This window comes from Myotis davidii, unplaced genomic scaffold, assembly GCF_000327345.1.
Source record: "Myotis davidii unplaced genomic scaffold, ASM32734v1 scaffold641, whole genome shotgun sequence".
Taxonomy (NCBI): domain Eukaryota; kingdom Metazoa; phylum Chordata; class Mammalia; order Chiroptera; family Vespertilionidae; genus Myotis; species Myotis davidii.
The window spans coordinates 1,612,705-1,630,120 of record NW_006293232.1 but is presented as its reverse complement, the minus strand read 5'-3'; positions in this window follow the sequence as shown (position 1 = coordinate 1,630,120).

The window sequence follows — 17,416 nt, the reverse complement described above, 5'->3', positions numbered from 1 at the left end:
TCTGACAGGTGTGAGATGGTACCTCATTGTTGTTTTGATTCACATCTCCTGGATGATTAGTGACTTTGAGCATGTTTTCATGTGTCTCTTGGCCTTCTGTATGACCTCCTTCAAAAAGTGTCTATTTAGGCCCTTTGTCCATTTTTTGATTGGATTGTTTATCTACGTACCACTTTTATCTGCCCATCTATTGATAGGCACTTGGGTTGCTTTCATATCTTAGCTAGTGTAAATAATGCTGCAGGGAACCTAGGGGTGCATTTATCTCCTTTCGATCTTTCACCCTCTACCTCCGGTGATCATCACCGGATTCTGCTCAGCTCCCAGACTGCTGAACTGCACTGAAGCACGTCTTGCAGTTGTATTAACTGAGGTCATACCAAATCCACACTTAGCTGGCCTCTTACTGTTGGGTAGTACCTGGACCTGTTTCTCAAAAACCAGGAGCAGCATTTTGCTCAGTAGTGTAGTTCCAAACGTCTCCATTACACTCAGCCTCCAGTCCTGCTCCTGACAAGCCAACAGGAGGATTTCTCCTTTACAGAGAAAACAAAGTCTCATGGGAAGCTTCCTCAACTTTGCTCTTCTCTGTCTCGAATTTCCTTGTATCTTTAGGATCCCTTTCTCTACTGCGACCTCTGAGACGAGTTCTGTTTGAATTCTTTCCCTTTCTTTTTGAAGACGGTTCCATGAATCACTCATTTCTTGGATGTTCAACACACCTATCTTGGCTATTTTTCCCAATTATGCACAAGTCTCTTTCGTCCTCAAAATAAAACACAAAAACAACAACAACAATAAATAATAAGCTGTTCCTTTAACTCTGCTTCCTCTTCAAGTCATTTCTGCTTTCTGCCATCAAAACAGCTAAATGACTAGGCCATCACTCTAGCCATTTTGGCTCAGTGGATAGAGTGTCGGCCCACGGACTGAAGTATCCCAGGTTCAATTCCGGTCAAGGGCACATATCTTAGTTGCAAACTTGATCCCTGGCCCTCGTTGGGGTGCGGGCAAGAGGCAACCAATCGATGTGTCTCTCTCACATTGATGCTTCTCTCTCTCTGACTTTCCTCCTCCCTTCCACTCTCTCTAACAGTCAATGGAAAAATATCCTTAGGTGGGGATAAACAAAAATATTCTTAGGTGAGGATTAACAAAAAAAATACCCCCCTTTCTTTTATCCTGATTTTTGCCTTTATATGCTAATGTAATTGCTTTCTTAAAAGTCACTATTAAGGGCCTCATTCTTGCCAAGTCTTATAGCTTTTCTCTTTCTTCTCCATCTTTATTCAATTCAACAGATATTTTCAAACCCCTTGCTCTTCACGAGGCATTGTATCCACTCTTAGGGAGACAGAAGCTCATGGTTTCTGTAGCAGGTGGCCTGTGGATCAGCTCTTCTCCCTGACACCATGACTCTGCCTTCTCCTCTTTCCTTTTTCATACCCCTCATGGGTGCTTTTCTGTGTTCTTTATCGGTATCCTTTACTGATGTTCTGTAGCCTGTCCTGAAAATGGAGCATTCACCAAGGTTCATTCCTTGGCCTTTTTTTCTCTTTCAGCATTTGCCTTCCAATTGTCACCTCTTTTTGACTAGCCCCGACTATCATCCTGCTAATTTGCTCTCTCATTTTGGATTGGAATCATTACAGCTTGCTGGATAGTGCATGTTGCATGCACCTCCCACTCAAAATGTCCAACACTGAGCTCATCTTTTCCTCACCTTTCAGGCATTTCCCCCAGCACATGGACCTCCTTTGAGAACTTCCTCCACCCGGGGTGGACTTGAACCACATGATCCTGCACCTTTGGCCATAACTTGATGGATCCAGTCTCCTAAGGATATGGAGTTGTGGTGGGTGCCAGGCTACTCTGGCTGAACTGGGAGGTGATACAAAGGGAAGCTGCCATCTTCAGTCATGTGCATGGAGATATAGAGAAATCTGGTTTGTGAAAGAAACACAAATGGGACAAAGAAAGGCAGAGATGTGCAACCACATAGACTTGGGCTAACTTAGCATTGTCAAGGAGCAGCCTCTGATGTATTGCTCATTCCTGATTCTGGTCTCCATGTGGGTCAGGTATACTTTCTGTTGTTAATTTTTGAGATCTAACCCGTTCTTTTTGTTTTTTTGTCTGTTTGTTTTTAAATAACAAATGCTCCCTTTTCTATTAAGTCAGCATAAGTGGCTTTAAATGAAAAAGCCTTGACTGTAACATCTCCAAACCCAGACCTTCTTTGCATTATTTCTCTTGTCTCAGTAGCCAGGCTGAAAACCTCCTATGCTCTTTAGCTCTTTCCTACCTCATCCCAACTCCCATCATATCCCATTACCTACCATGCCCAACCGAGTTGATCTTCAATATTACTCCTGAAAAATATACTTTTGAATTTGTCCCTTCTATCCATTCCTTCCATCACATCTATGTCATTACCTCTTAATCAGACAATTAGGAGTCTCTGTACTGGTTTGCCTGTTTTTGGTCATTTTCTTCTTTAATTCATCCTATATAATAAAGAGGTAATATGCAAATTGACCATCACTCCAACACACAAGATGGCTGCCCCCATGTGGTAAAAGATGGCCACCCCCATGTGGCCACAAGATGGCCTGCAGGGGAGGGCAGTTGGGGGCAACCAGGCCTGCAGGGGAGGGCAGTTGGGGGGGACCGGGCCCACAGGGGAGGGCAATTGGGGGTGACTAGGCTGGCAGAGAAAGGCAGTTGGGGGCGATCGGGCTGGCAGGGGAGCAATTAGGTGTTGATCAGGCTGGCAGAGGAGTGGTTAGGGGGGGATCAGGCTGGCAGGCAGAAGCAGTTAGGGGCAATCAGGCAGGTAGGCAGGCAAGCGGTTGTGGTTGTGAGCCAGCAGTCCTGGATTGTAAGAGGGATTGGGCCTATACAGGCAGTTGTACATCCCTCAAGGGGTCCCAGATTGGAAATGTTGCAGGCTGGGCTGAGGGACCCCCCTGCCCCCAGTGCACTAATTTTGTGCACCAGGCCTCTAGTCAAATATATGCATTGCTTGTTCTTTACACTCTGAATTAATACCATTCCTCTCCTGCAGGGGAGGGCAGTTGGGGGGGACCGGGCCCACAGGGGAGGGCAATTGGGGGTGACTAGGCTGGCAGAGAAACAAGATGGCCAGCAGGGGAGGACAGTTGGGGGCGATTGGGCCAGCAGGGGAGCAGTTAGGCATCAATCAGGCGAGCAGGGGAGCAGTTAGGGGCGATCAGGCTGGTAGGCAGAAGCAGTTAAGGACAATCAAGCGCAGGCAAGCGGTTGTGGTTGTGAGCCAGCAGTCCTGGATTGTAAGAGGGATTGGGCCTATACAGGCAGTTGTACATCCCTCAAGGGGTCCCAGATTGGAAATGTTGCAGGCTGGGCTGAGGGACCCCCCTGCCCCCAGTGCACTAATTTTGTGCACCAGGCCTCTAGTCAAATATATGCATTGCTTGTTCTTTACACTCTGAATTAATACCATTCCTCTCACTTGTAATTTCAGACCTCCTAAGGCAAGGTACTTAACTACCTACCTTTCCATTCTTGTCTTGACTTTCCAACCTTGAAGGTCAGTGCATATGGACCGCATCATCAAGGCTCTTCTGCACTTTGAATTCAATTCTGGATCTGTCCATCCAGTTGGGAGCTCTGGCAGGAGATCAGAGGAAGGACAGAAGGTAAAGTCAGGATATTTATCCTCTAGTTTTCTCTCTTCAAGGTCCCTGCAGGGTGACTATATCCCTTGGCCAAAGGTCATTGCTTACCTTGAGGTGGCCTCTATATGACTTTCTAAGCTTCCAGACTCTGGCTACCTCTCTCTTTCCTCATCCCTAGGCCCTGGTTTATGAGTGCTCTATTGTTGCTAGCCATGCGGGCTCCTGCATTCTTCCTTTTGCTTATCCTACCCTCTGCCCACAACATTGTAAATAGTCCTTTAAAAATGAACAGCCCTTGGATTGCCCTACATAGAGTGTGCCATTCTTTTGAGTGTCTTGACTGATACAGGGTATAATGATAATAGTTGTTACCTTAATAGTAAGCTCTTAATAAATATTAATTCTTATTAATAGTATTACCTCCCATCACTTCATTAAAAAAAATTTTAATTTATGTTTTAATCGCAGTTGACATAGAAAATTATATAGTTCAGGTATTCCCATCACTTCTTTCTTTGTCTTCTACTCTGTAGATGATCTGGATGGCATACTTCCTCTTAATACTCCGTGTACTTTCTCACCACCACACCTTAAAGATGCTATTTTGGCTTCCAGGAAGCCACCCCCTTTCCTTTCCTACTCACTCATCACAGTCACAGCCCAAGTAAATACCATCCTTACTGATAACCTTCTTCCCCAACAAGATACCACTGTGCCCGCCTCTGGCGCCCATAACCCCTTCTATACCTCTCTCTCTGAACATTTCTGTTTCCTCTGAGGTTTATGGGTGTCGATATGCATCATTTCTTCCACTATCCTGCTAGCTCCTTTGAGGCAGAGATTCAGTGCTATTTACTTTTTCTTCTTTTTCAATACTGTGCCCTTAACCAATCAATGAAAACTTAGTCCTACACCCCTCCCCCAGCTACAATCTATTCTCCAGATTGTAGCTGATCTTTACAATCAGCCAGAAGGATTTAAAAATAAAAAAGTGACTCCCCTTAAATCCTCCAATGACTTTCTTCTGCACTTGAAGGAAATTCACTCCTCCCACTAGTCAGGTAATCTGACCCCTACCTGCCTTCCCCATCCATCAGGGTCTAAGCTTGTTTCTGCACTAGGGCCTTTGGCTACCAGCCGTCCTCGCTGCCTGGAATGGTACCTTCCAGCCACATCCAGGACCGCTCCTTCCTGCCACTCAGACCATACATAGCTTTCGTGTCGCCTTTGCTGAGAGGCCTTTATGAGTTCTCCGTTTATTCTAGAGTAACCATTAAGTCACTCCCCGTGTCACCACACTATTTACATTTTTTACATAGCACTTCTGTTTGTCCTTTGTAAAAACAGCTTTATTGAGATAGATTCTACATTCCCCAAGATGCATCTGGTTAAAGTACACAATTTAATGGATTTTAGTATATTTACAGAGTTGTGCAACCATCACAATAATCTAATTTTAGAACAGTTTCTGCATGCACCATTAGCAGTGGAGCAGTGCCCACCCTCCCCGACATCACACTCCAGCCTCTTACAAACCACTCATCTGCTTTCTGTCTCTGAAGATGTGCGTGCTCTGGGATCTTTCAAATACGCAGATTCACGTAATATGTGACTGGCTTTTTTCATCTAGAGTAACATTTTTGAGGTTCATCCATGAGGTAATATGAGTACTTTTTTCCTTTCTTGTTGCCAAATGCTGTTTTGTTGTGTGGCTATACCCTCTTTGATTTACCTTTTCATTAGCAGACAGACATTGAGTTGTTACTGGTTTGCCCTCATTGCTTGTTTTTCTGTCCCTTTAATGACAGAAGAGATGGGAGCTGGTCTGCATCTGTCTCGTTTGCTGCCATGACATCACGAACACGTTCATGATGGTGAGACCATGTCCCTGTTCTATGTCCCTGGGACATGAGAGAACACACTGAGGAGCTGGGATATACCATAGGGAGAGGATCGGACTTCTATCCCAGAGTCTAGAACAGCATCTGGCACAGACAGTCCTCGAACCATGTTCTCAGAGTGAGAGGCTGTTACAGGGCAGGCAGTGGATGGCCGTGGCTCTGCTGTCTGCCCCGGGCACGTCCCCATCTCCACCTGGTAGCATAGTGTTACCATTCTCCAGGCCAGAGCTGCCAGTGCCCATGCTGCCCGCTACAAGGAGAAAGCAGGTCTCGGGCAGAGAGCAGGAAGCTTCTGTGGAAGTAGCAGCAGAAACGAAGCCATCAGAGACAGCACCGGGCTCGGCTCCTGGAGGCCGGGATCCCACGGCTCTTCTTCTGACTCTGAGCTTCTTCGGGATCTTCCCAGGCAAACGAGTCAATAAACTCCTTTGTTGCGTTGGCCAGCTTGGCTTGGCGTCCTGTTACTTGCCACAGAGAGAGTTCTGATGACTACACTTAGCTTCTACTCACCTAACTGGTCTGGTCACAGTAACAAATAAGAGTTGTCTAGGGTTTCTCAGGTGAGAAAGTATTTTCACATTCATTATTTCATTCTGCCTTCTTAACAGAGAAAAAAAATAAAGCCACAAACCTAATTTTCAATCTGAGGAGACCAAAGACCAGAGAGGCCAAGTGATGGCTTGAGGTCACACAGCTTAAAAGTTGCACATCTAGGCCTCGAAACTGGGGCTCTGGCTCCCCGTTGCGTATTCTTTGCCTAATGAGCCGCAGCCCCTAAAGCTGGCTCTGGGAAAAAAGGGTCTGGTTGTGTGGCTGGTGCCTAGCACAACGCCCGAAGTGTTTGCTGAGCAAATGACTGGATTAATTTGACCTGGTTAAGTGGCCAAAGCAGCAAGACCACCAGAGGTGCCTTGGAGCCAGCGCTGAGGTCTCCTGTTACCTGAGAACCTAAAATAGAGCAGAAGAAGGGAAACTGTCGAAACAAATTATAAGGTGAAAATCAAACACTCAGCACTTAGCAGGAGCCAGACGTGAGGAGAACAACACAGGGCCCTGGGCCCCTCCTCCTTCCACTCCTTTCCCACTCCTCTCAGCTCTGGCCCAGGGGTTCTTTTCATTACAGACCAGTCCAAACTGTGAAAAACAGCATCACCTAGTCAAGGACCTTGTCTGCATTCTGACTGATACCCAAGTCAGGCCTCCAGAGATATGCATTAACACCAGAACACAAGAAAGATCGAGAAGAGAGATTCTGACATTAGAGTTTCTGTCCCTCACTCCTGCCCCTTTCTCCTCGCTCCTCCTGCCACAGGCTCTTCTTCTGCCCTCTCTTTAACATTCTGCCCTCTAATCTAACCTCTGCCCCACAGATTCATTCGACATACTTCCAACTGCTCATGTGTTTCCTTCTGCCTCCCTCCTTCTCTGCTCGGAAAACTCTTACTTATCCTTCAAAGCCCAACTCAAAAGTTACCTCCTCTAAACGTGTTCTGCAGGATTCTCTCTACTCTGAGCTTCCATAGCACTTTATGAACATCACAGTGAGGCAATACAAGCTGCCTTCCTGGCTCTTGCTATGTTTCCTTCCCCACCTTGAAAGCCTGTCTCTGTCCTATGAAGCGTTGTCGCCTAGCCCTGAGCCCAGCACCCAGCACCTGCACGATAAGTGCCCAATAAACATGTGCTGAAATTTCATGAACAGAGGCGATCCCTCCTCTCCTGGGATGAAGGCCTGAGATTGCAAGAAGAGCTGAGTACATTCAAGAAAAATATATTGAACCTCCCTCTCAAAAATTTCTCTGACATGATAATGTGAACGAAACCATTAGTAGCACAGGTAGGCAAATAAGAGGCCCTTTACTTAGAGAACCTCTCTGGTTATAAGTTATTCCCTATAAATAGTGCAGAGAAAAGCTCTTTCATTCTCCTGTTTTGGTTGCTCCCTTGCAGCCTTGATGGTGAAGACCACTATTTTGGTTTTAAGTTTATGGCAAATGATGTAGGAGAGAGGCACCCGGGTTGACTATATTAGATTGAGAAGGCTGCCCTAACATAGTGCCACAAATGGTGACTTAGAGAAATTTAATGTCTCACAGTCCTGGAGGCTGGAAGTCCAAGATCACGGTGTGGGCAGGGTTGGTTCCTTCTGAGAGCAGCGAGGGGAATCTGTTTCTTGCCTCTGGCCTCGCTGAGGGTCTGCTGGCCCTCCGGCTGCTCCCCAACTTGCAGGAGCACCGACTCGCTCTCTGCTTCGCGCTCACGTGGCATTCTCCCCGCGTGCGTGTCTGCCTCTGAGTCCCCCACTTTTGTACACGGACACCAGTCATATTGCTTGAGGGCCCACCCTCATGACCTCACTTTAACTCGATCTTTAAAGATTCGGTCTTTAAGTCAGGGCACTTGCTGAGGTAGTGGGGGCTAGGACTGCAACATATGAGTTTTGGAGGGATACAGTTCCACCAGTTCAGAACCCAGAGTCCTAAAGCCAGCCTGGCAGGAGCACAGAAGTGAAAGTGATTTCCAGTGAAGTCAGTCCCTCCGCCTTGAGTCCCTCCCCTAGTGCCTAAAGGCTTCCTTGTGCTACGCGAGAATCTCAGAGGAAGAGCTGCTAGGAATATTCCAGAAGACCCATGCGGATAGTGATGTAACCTGCTCTGTTTCAGGCCCTGTCAGGGCAAATGAACCTGCAATGCTGGAGATAGACAGGGAGAAATAAAGTGAGAGAGAGAGAGAGAGAGGGACAGAGGGACAGAAAAAAAAAGTATTTCTAGGTCGAGGCAGATTGTCCATGAAGCTAATGAAACGTCAGCTTCAGGGCTTTCCTTTTAAGACCCTGTATACTTAATTTTGAATTCTTTTTGGAAAGAGGGGCTTGACCTCAAATGACCTAAAATCCAGGCTCCTCAAACCTTCTATCTGCTCTGCCTTTCAGAAGAATATTTGAACTGTCATTGTGGCTCAGAATGAGATGTAAGAATTACCCCTATTATTTGTGAACAGTCAGTCCTCCCTTAACGTCATTGGTATGTTCTGTGATTAAGCAAACCAACGTATCATGAAACCAGCTTTACCACAGGCTAAGAGATGTAAACAAAGTCAAGTTCCTGTAGCGTCTTGACAACGTTATAATGAAATGACATTGAACAACATGACATTGTTCAAGGACCTGATATACTCTGGAAAAAAAAGGCTCCCCTGGGCTTGCCTCCCAGTTTCTCGCCTAAATAAAATATCTTGGCTACCAAGTCCCACATAAAGCTGGTAGTTATTCCTCTTACCCATCTGCCCCCATCTATGGATTTCACTTCCTAACCCCACTGAGTAGCAGCTTCAGAGGATTAGTAGAGCCAGCTGGTCCCCGGGCAGTTGATTCTGAAATTAGCATGGGAATGCCCCCAGAGTGAGGGAGCCCACTGGAGTGAGGGTGGCCAAGGGAAGTTCTGGGGGAACTGTCGTTTTCCACCTACTCCTCAGAGGGATGAGCTGACCTGGGCTGGGTGTGCAGAGAGCAGGGTGACAAGCTCATTGCCAGCTGGGCCCCGCCTCTGCCTTCGGCTTTCCTCCAGTGAGCAGAGGTGCAGAAATTGCTAAGAACAAAGCGTCCTTTAGGGAAGTGCTGCTCTGCACACCCAGCAATTTCCATTTCTTTGGGCTTTGCCCTGCCTCCCTCAGTTTCTGTATTTTTCCCTCCCGCCGTGTGATTGCAGAGCTGGATGCTGGTGGCGCTGCTCTTGGCAGGGCTGGCTCTTCATTTGCAGGTAATTAACTTGGCAGAGATGGTGGTATTTAATAGCTAAGGTTGATTGATCAAAATGTCAGCTACCTCGTTTCTTAGAAATGTTTTATGTGTGTTGCATTTTTTCTCCTAAGCACACAGTGTCTATTTGAATTTCCCTCTCTCTTTGATGAGTTTTATTTGTACCATTCAGGCAGCATAATTGATGTCTTCCATAATCACACAACTCATGCCCCAGTATTTCAAGAGGCCTGGTTTTATGGGCCATCAGGATGAATATACTTACTGGTCTGCCGCTTAAGGATTGGCCATAACTTTTGCCTGGAAAAGCTGACATTATTCTATTCTTAAAAGGATTATGCGAAAGGCCTCAAAAAGGTTGGTTAATACTTCAAACTTCTAAATAATCCAATCAGATGGACATTCAGTGATTGCTTAGTGATTGGACGTTATAATGGCTTGAGAAACCTCATTTCAAATCAATTAGGTATTTATGAAGTCTAATCAACTCTGTATGCATGGCTTAAGAAATAATTATCTCAATTTTGCTGACGAAATATTTGAAGCATAAGGAGCAAGTGGCTTGCTCAACTTTGTATTGACTCAAGTATATAACTCACAGAACATGAATGAGATCCTTAGTTGGGTATTTCTGATCTCAGGCTAAGAATGGGAGCGTATTGTAAAGAAGACCAATAAAGGAGGTAGGAACGTGTAAAGAGGAATGGGACCATGGTACAGCCATGGCTCACAGACACTAGGACAGTGGTTCTCAACCTTCTGGCCCTTTAAATACAGTTCCTCATGTTGTGGTGACCCCCAACCATAAAATTATTTTCGTTGCTACTTCATAACTGCAATGTTACTACTGTTATGAATCATAATGTAAATATCGGATATGCAGGATGGTCTTAGGCGACCCCTGTGAAAGGGTCGTTGGACCACCAAAGGAGTCGTGGCCCACAGGTTGAGAACCGGTGCACTAGGACCTGAAGGCCATTAGGAATCCACAGCAGCTCTAAGGACTCGTTTAAACTCTCACTCTTACAATAGCAGAAGGTCTGGACTCTTTGGTTTTCTGCAATCAGCATGATTCGCTACTCTCCGGGTATCTTTTCCCTCTAAGTCTGACCACTTCTCTGTATTTGACTACCTAATGGAAACTCATCATCCCACCCCACCCCACCCCAATTCCCAGTTTGGATAGAACTTTGTTACCTGTCTCCCTTCTAAGTCACAGACAAGCCTCAGGAATAGTTCTACTTGGGTCTATGATCCAATCAGATATGACTTGGATGGGGGTACAGCCATGTGATACAAAAGATGGTCACCCCATTTAAGTTACAACCAGGCAGAGGTGGTGGGTCCCCTAGGTGGGGCAAGTGGGGAGAATGGATACTGTGATTGACTGTCAACTTTAAATAACACACAAACCTAGCCAACACTATTTCCCTAGGTAAGCGATCATTTATGCCAAGCATGTGGCAAAGGGGCTGATGTAATTTATCTTCTGGCTTCTTTTAAGAGAAGGGAAGCTGAAGATGGTTGCTGATTGTGTCAATTTGTGGGACCTACTTAGAAAACGATAGGAGACCTCAGACTCTAAAGGAAGAACGAAGAAAGTGGGGAAAGAACATGGTTATCAACTAGAGGGCTGATATTTGTGGTATTTCTGCAGGAACATTATATAGTGAGTGACTAGATGTAGGTCCCCAGGACATATAATTATTCACCACAAGGCCTCCAGCAAGACAGTTCATGGCTCCAAGCCTGGTTTGTTGCTATAAAACAGGAGATGATGATAGCATATGCCACCTACCTGTCTCTCCCGGGGGTGTCTGAGGACAAGTTAACATTTGCACTGTGCTTTGAAATTCTGGGATGAAAGGTGTGAGCAGACTACAAAGAGGCATTGTACTTGGCCATTTTCATTTGGTCACGAACCACCTTGGATTCTTGTCTGAGGCCCAGCCTGGCAGACACTGTGGAAGAATGGAGGGGAGGAGATGGAGGCACTAAATGTCATGGCCAGCATGGATGGGCTGCCACCTCGGGGGAAACCCACGCTGCAGAAAAGGTGCCTCACCCGGGAGATTTTCTCTCTGATAAACTGAGGGGCGTGGGAGCTGTGGCTTGACTTGTTTCTGATTTGCAAAAATAAGTCCTCAAAGCAGCAAGATTGGCCCTCGGGCAGCTTCTCCCTCAAGTCTGGGGAGAGCAGATAGCAGGCCCAGCTCAGCCTTGCCCCTCCCCTCTCCTCCTAATCCGCACAGGCCTGAGGTGAGAGTCTCTAGGCAGAGGCGGGGAAATGCTTACTGATGGTCTGTCCAGTCAGCCAGTTTTAAAAGACATCAGACCTGAAACAATTACCAGTGTCCCTGCCCCACCTCCTTCCCGCGGCCTCTTTGATATTTAATTTCCTCTTTGAGGCTGTCCCTGATGGCCGGTTTAATTGACTCCATCCCCTGTGAAATGGGCGTGTATGTATGGTCAGCTGCTAGTAGGGCTGTTCGTAGGATGCAGCCCAGTGTGTGGTTTGCTCTCAGCCCTGGAAACTGCCTGAGCATGTCCCCAGGAGCTGGATATTCCCAAGTCCGTGTGAAACCCAAATCCCTTTGCCCCCTACACCCCTGAATTGGGATCCCAGGAACTCTGTCTAGTCACCTCCTCACAGCCACCTGTAAAACCCCGATTACTTATGGTAGAATGCCCCGGGGAATTTGGTGGTGCTGAAGGACATTTAGAGTTAGGAAGAGGTAGGTTCCACTCCAGGCTCCCGCCTCCGTTACAGCCTCCCTTACTCCTCGGGTGCTTGAGAAGCGCATCTGACCCCTGGCACTGAGATTTCTCACCTACTAAAATGAGGCAGCAATGTCTGGCCTCCCTCCTCACGGGGCATTTGAGAATCAGATGGTGAGCGGTGCATGAAAGCACGTTGTAGCCTGGGAGCCACTATGCAAATGTGAGCGATTTCACTGAAGGTGGTCATTAGTTCCTGGACCTGTGCGGGGTACATTGTACACATGCAATGAACTGAGCAGAATTTAAATGAGCTAATTAACTTGTTGTTTTAAAATGCTTTTAACGAAGCCACTGAGCAGCAGCAGGGCCCAAACGCACTTATCTGCCCCTCCGTGCACAGGGAGAGGCACTGGGCAGGCCACCTCTGGTGCCAGGGGGGACAGCAAGTCCGTGAGCCCGACTTCCCTTGGATTCTGTTTGCCCCGGGGCTCTGGATCTTCCCAGGGCACCTGGGATCCCGGGGCACGTGGTTGAGATGGGAAACCACTGGAAGGGTGAAAACAGACGGCTGGCCTGATCTAATGGAAGTTTAAAGTCTTTCTCAGGCTGCTGTGTGGAGAACGGAATGTAGGTGTTTGTGGTGCTGTCATGATTGTTTTCAGCTGACGAAGCTCTGGGCCTCCATTGTGTATCTGGGGACAACCCCACCATGGGGGCCGAGGTGGAGCATTTTCCTCATCTCTACCCCCTGCAGACACCGACCAGGCCAGACACTCCCTCACCCAGCTCTGACGGCTCAGGAATGTGAGTGGCTGCTCCCCCAGGGACTCCACATCTACTTTCAGGGAGACAAAGACCCGGGAAAGGCAGCTTTCCTCCAGCCACGGCCGCGGTGGCCAGGCCAGGGCCATGCTGAGAAGAGTCCAGGTCTGAGAGCGGCAGCGTGACACCTGCCCACGCTCATCCTGCGCCACGGCTCTCCCCCGCCGCCCCTCAGCCTGTCCCGCCCCTGCCCTATCCTGAGTCTACGTCTATGGACTTCTTATCCATCCTGTGAACTTCCCAAGAGAGTTCCAATAATCCCCTTTCTGCTTAGCTTCCCTGGTGTGGGTGTGTGCTGTTTACTTGCGAGGGAGAGTGCTGACCCGGCTGGAGGGAGTGGGGGACAGTGAAGAGACTGTGCAGGGGCTTTTAGTCAACCAGGGAGAAGTGCCAGGGCCTGGAGTGAGTGTGTAGCGCAGGTGGAAAAAGTGAGTGGGATGGATTGTGGATGGTGTTGGTGGGGGGAGAGTCACCAGAATTTCCTGGGAGTTCATATGTGGTAAGAAACAAAGAGAAGTGAAGGAAAACTTGATATTTGGCTTGAAAATACCTGGAAACAGAAAAAGTCAGGAACTCACTCACTGAGTCTTTATCAGGGCTTACGTCTGGGGGGTCGCCTGGGGCTCGCTGTGGTAAGGGCTGAGGTTTTACTTGGTATTTTATACACAAGAATATGATTTATGTTCTGCTTCATATTTTACAATAAAATGTTTCTTACCTTGTTCTGTGTTTTGTAAATAAAATGGAAAAAGTACTTTCAAGACAGTCCTTTGGAAATTTTGGGGAGGTGTTAGATTCAAGGGAGAACTAGATTAAAGGAGAATGTCTGGGCCTCTTGAAAAGTCGAGGAAAAAATAAAGAAGCTTTCTTTGCTAAATAAAAGAAATGCTGCTATTTCCAAAGGAAAAGAAGAGATGAGGAAGGTATGGGAAGACTCTAGTATGGAGCCATCAATCATTTTCTCTGCAGGGGAAGGTGTACAGCGACGAGGCGGAGAACCATGCCTCCCTAAACAGCTCTGACTGCATCGTTTGGAAGCAGAGCTGTGCTGAATCCAAAGCTCTCCAGACCTGAGACCAGGCAGTTTCCAGCTCGTCCACGAGGCATTCAGAGGGAGTGTGTGAGGAGACTGGCTAGTCTTGGCCCCTCCTCTCAGTCTAGATCTGGGAGGGAGAGAAGGCCTGGCCAGGGGCAGTGAGGCCTGAGCAGGTCAGACCATCAAAGCCAAGAGGGTTAGTTATGACTCAAAGCTGAGTTTAAATCATGAATCAATCCCCCAGCCAATTTGTTCATTTCACATCCTAGTGGCCAACCTAGTGGTGGACCCCAAGCAGAGTCAAATCCCGATGGGTAACTGGCCAAAAAGCCAAGGTAGGCACAAGGGGTAGGATGACAAGGAAGCTGCTCAGGGGACCCTGAAGCAGGCCGGGGGCTGCTGGGTGATGATTTTTGGTCACTGGGGGGAGGGTGACTTGGTTGGTGAAGAATCTTGAGAGGAATGAACACCCTTTGCAGGTCCCACAGAATCTCCTGAGACCCGCACACAGATAGCTGAGGGTAATAGGGACATAAACCAGGCAGATTTTATTCCAGATCCAACGATCCACCTATCCACCCATTCGTGGAGCAGCACCAGATTATAAACAAAGTCTAACGTATCCACCTCACTAATTCATATTGAGACCTAGGGGAATATATGCAAAGATAAGCATTCTTGACTTTCAAATAAGGGTGGAAGGTAATGAAAATGGTGCTTACAAATGTGTTACCAACTGGAGGTCCTTTGAGGGTCAGCTTTTAAGAAAAGGTAAGTTGTAAGTAGCACAAAATGCTCACATCCAATGAGCATGGCTACAGTTCTTAAAATATGTGTTTCTTCGTGGAGCTAAACAAAACTGGACGGGGAGCTTGTTCCTTGCCCTCATTTCCTGAGCAAACTTCTCCACTGGCAGCACAACACTAACCTTCCTCCCAGACAATGTCTGCGTGAGCATGTATGTAAAAACCATAGGTTTCATGAGAATTGTTTCTATGAACTCCATCTCAGCAATGAGAAAGGTGTAGCACCTGGAAGAAAAAAAAATACATATATATTTGTACGGAACTACACCAAAACTCATGACTTAAACTCTGATGTTTTGGATTATTCCAATCTGTCTCCATTAGAGTGAATAAATCAGAGTTAATAAGATCTAGATGACTCCAGAATAAAATTGTGAAAACATGACCAGCCAGTCCCTAGGCTGCACTCCAGAAGTTTCATTTGAGTAACACAGGGCAGTGGTGATGGGAACCGTGTTAAGAAGAACATCAACATCAAAGTTTCAGAGTTTCCCGAAATGAAGATACCATTTACAGTATACAGCTGGAGCCACATCCCCAGTGGCTGGAGTTCACCCTGATGATTAATCACAATCCCATTTGCTGGTGCTAATGAGCCTTTCCAAGGAGCCAGGCCCCTCCCTTCCCCCTAGTCTGAAGGTATTCTTCATCAGCAAGCACAGCGCTGGGATTAACGACCACAAAAAATAAGAGCGGCTGGAGGCCTGCCAGAGGCTTCTTTAACTCGCACTCTTCCCCCACGGGCTGTTTCTCTCTAGGCTGTAAACACACACACATTCACCTAAACCCCAGAGCTCAGGAAGCAAGCCCATGCTTGTGGGAGCTGAGGGAGGCCAGCCCAGGAAGAGGAGAACAGGAAAGAAGACTCTGGTGGCTGCTGGCCACAGCTTTCTTTTTTCTCCCCTGCCAGATGGTTTCCAATCCCCCTTCAGTTCCAGAACAGCCTAAAGCCCAGGCCAGGCAGCCTGCCTACCCAGAGCCACATCTGTGTTTCCAGGAAGGCTCCTCTCTGCTCCCAGACACCTCAGACCCTGCCTGCTCAGGCCTAAATGGTACTCGAGGGAGCCTGGCCTGGAGCTGAGGTGATAATCCTCCTTAAAATGCAAAGCCCTCAGGGAGAGGGGCCACAGTGCAGCTCCTACATCTGATGGATGCCCTTGAGGGAGAGTGACTTTGTGAACCTGGGAGACAGCAAGGCGCTGGGATTCTGTGGGCCCACGATGTGGAGTGGAGAAGCTCTGAGCACAGGGCTATGTAGTAGGATGCCCGGAGGTGACTGCAGAAAGTAGTTGAGGTCCCTGGGGAGGGCACATTCGGGCAGAGCTCCGAGGCAGACCTCCTCATCCTCCGGTGACGGCTCTGGTCTGGCCCCTCTTGTAGCAGAGTAGCTTTTTCTAGACGGCCTTCTTGCCGAATGGTAGGCAGAGACTGTGTTTTCATCTCTGTGCAGACCACACTGTCCCCAACACAGGAGGCCCTTCAGGACTGTTTGCAGAATGAGTGAATGAATGAATGAATGAATGGCATGTTCAGTGGGACCTTCCATGTCAAGAACTTTTAACAAGTTCCCAGCATGCTCATCCAGCCTGGCCACCGGGCGCAGGGACATGGGTTGTCCCCTCCATCCAAGCTTGCAGGGACGCCTGGACCCGTCTTTGCACAAGGATGCTGGGGCTCTTCGCATCCCTCTGGGGGCTGTGCCAAGGGCAGCTGCTTTCCCACCCAGTTCACTCCTTGGTTGAGTCTCTGCTTTTTTTCCAAACCTCTCCACCTGGCTCAGAGCCAGGCAGGCCTCTAAGTCACACTCAGAATTTCCATGACAGTAAATAGACCAAACGAAGCCCTTCCCAGCCCCTGAAAGCAGTCTCTCCCAACCCCGCCGCGTCTGGCAGCATTTTTGTTCTCCCCGTTTTGCTCCAGGCCTGTGGAAGGTCAATGACTCCTTTAAAAATAAGGAAAACATGGACAAGTGCCCAGTGCCTAACCTGCTGACAGTGCAGTTCTCTGCAGCAGCCCACAGTCCCCCGCTGCAGCCTGCACAGTGATTTCTCACAGAGGCCTGCAATCCATTATGCTCCAGCCCACTGCTGCATTCAAATGTAAAAACAGATCCTTGGATCAACACCCTATAAAAAGCCAAGAAAAATGTGGTAGTGTTGTTTCCTGGCTCGAGCCAAGAGCTTTCTGAGGGAGGAATCCTTTGCGAGCCTGCAGCCCGGTACCTGTATGGTTTTCATGGTAACTTGATCCGTTCAGAAACCCCGGAAGATGGGGAGGCTTCAGGTATTAGCACCCTGGTCGTGTAGACAAGGAGCGAAAGATGCCACAGGGACCAGTCACCAAATTATTTTCACAGAATTAGGACTCTGAGGGGGAGACATCGCCAGGTCTTTCAGTACAGCCAGCTCCTCCTGCTCCAAGTCTGGGCTGAACCATTCTGGAAGATGGCACGTTAAAATCTCTGCAGAAAACATGCTCCCCAGCTATAAAATGCAGCCACCTTCTTAAAATAAAACAAGCTGGCTGCCCAGAGATCCTGGCCAAGCCCAAACGAAAACAGTTTCCTGCCTCCCTGGGCATGGCTTGCCATCGGTGCCTAAAATCCACACAGGAAATATGTTTGTGGACTAGGATCAATTGGGATATTTGAAGATTTGTAAAGAAGACACCCTTATTCTCTTTCCTGTCAGCTTGTCACCTTTCTCTCCACTGGG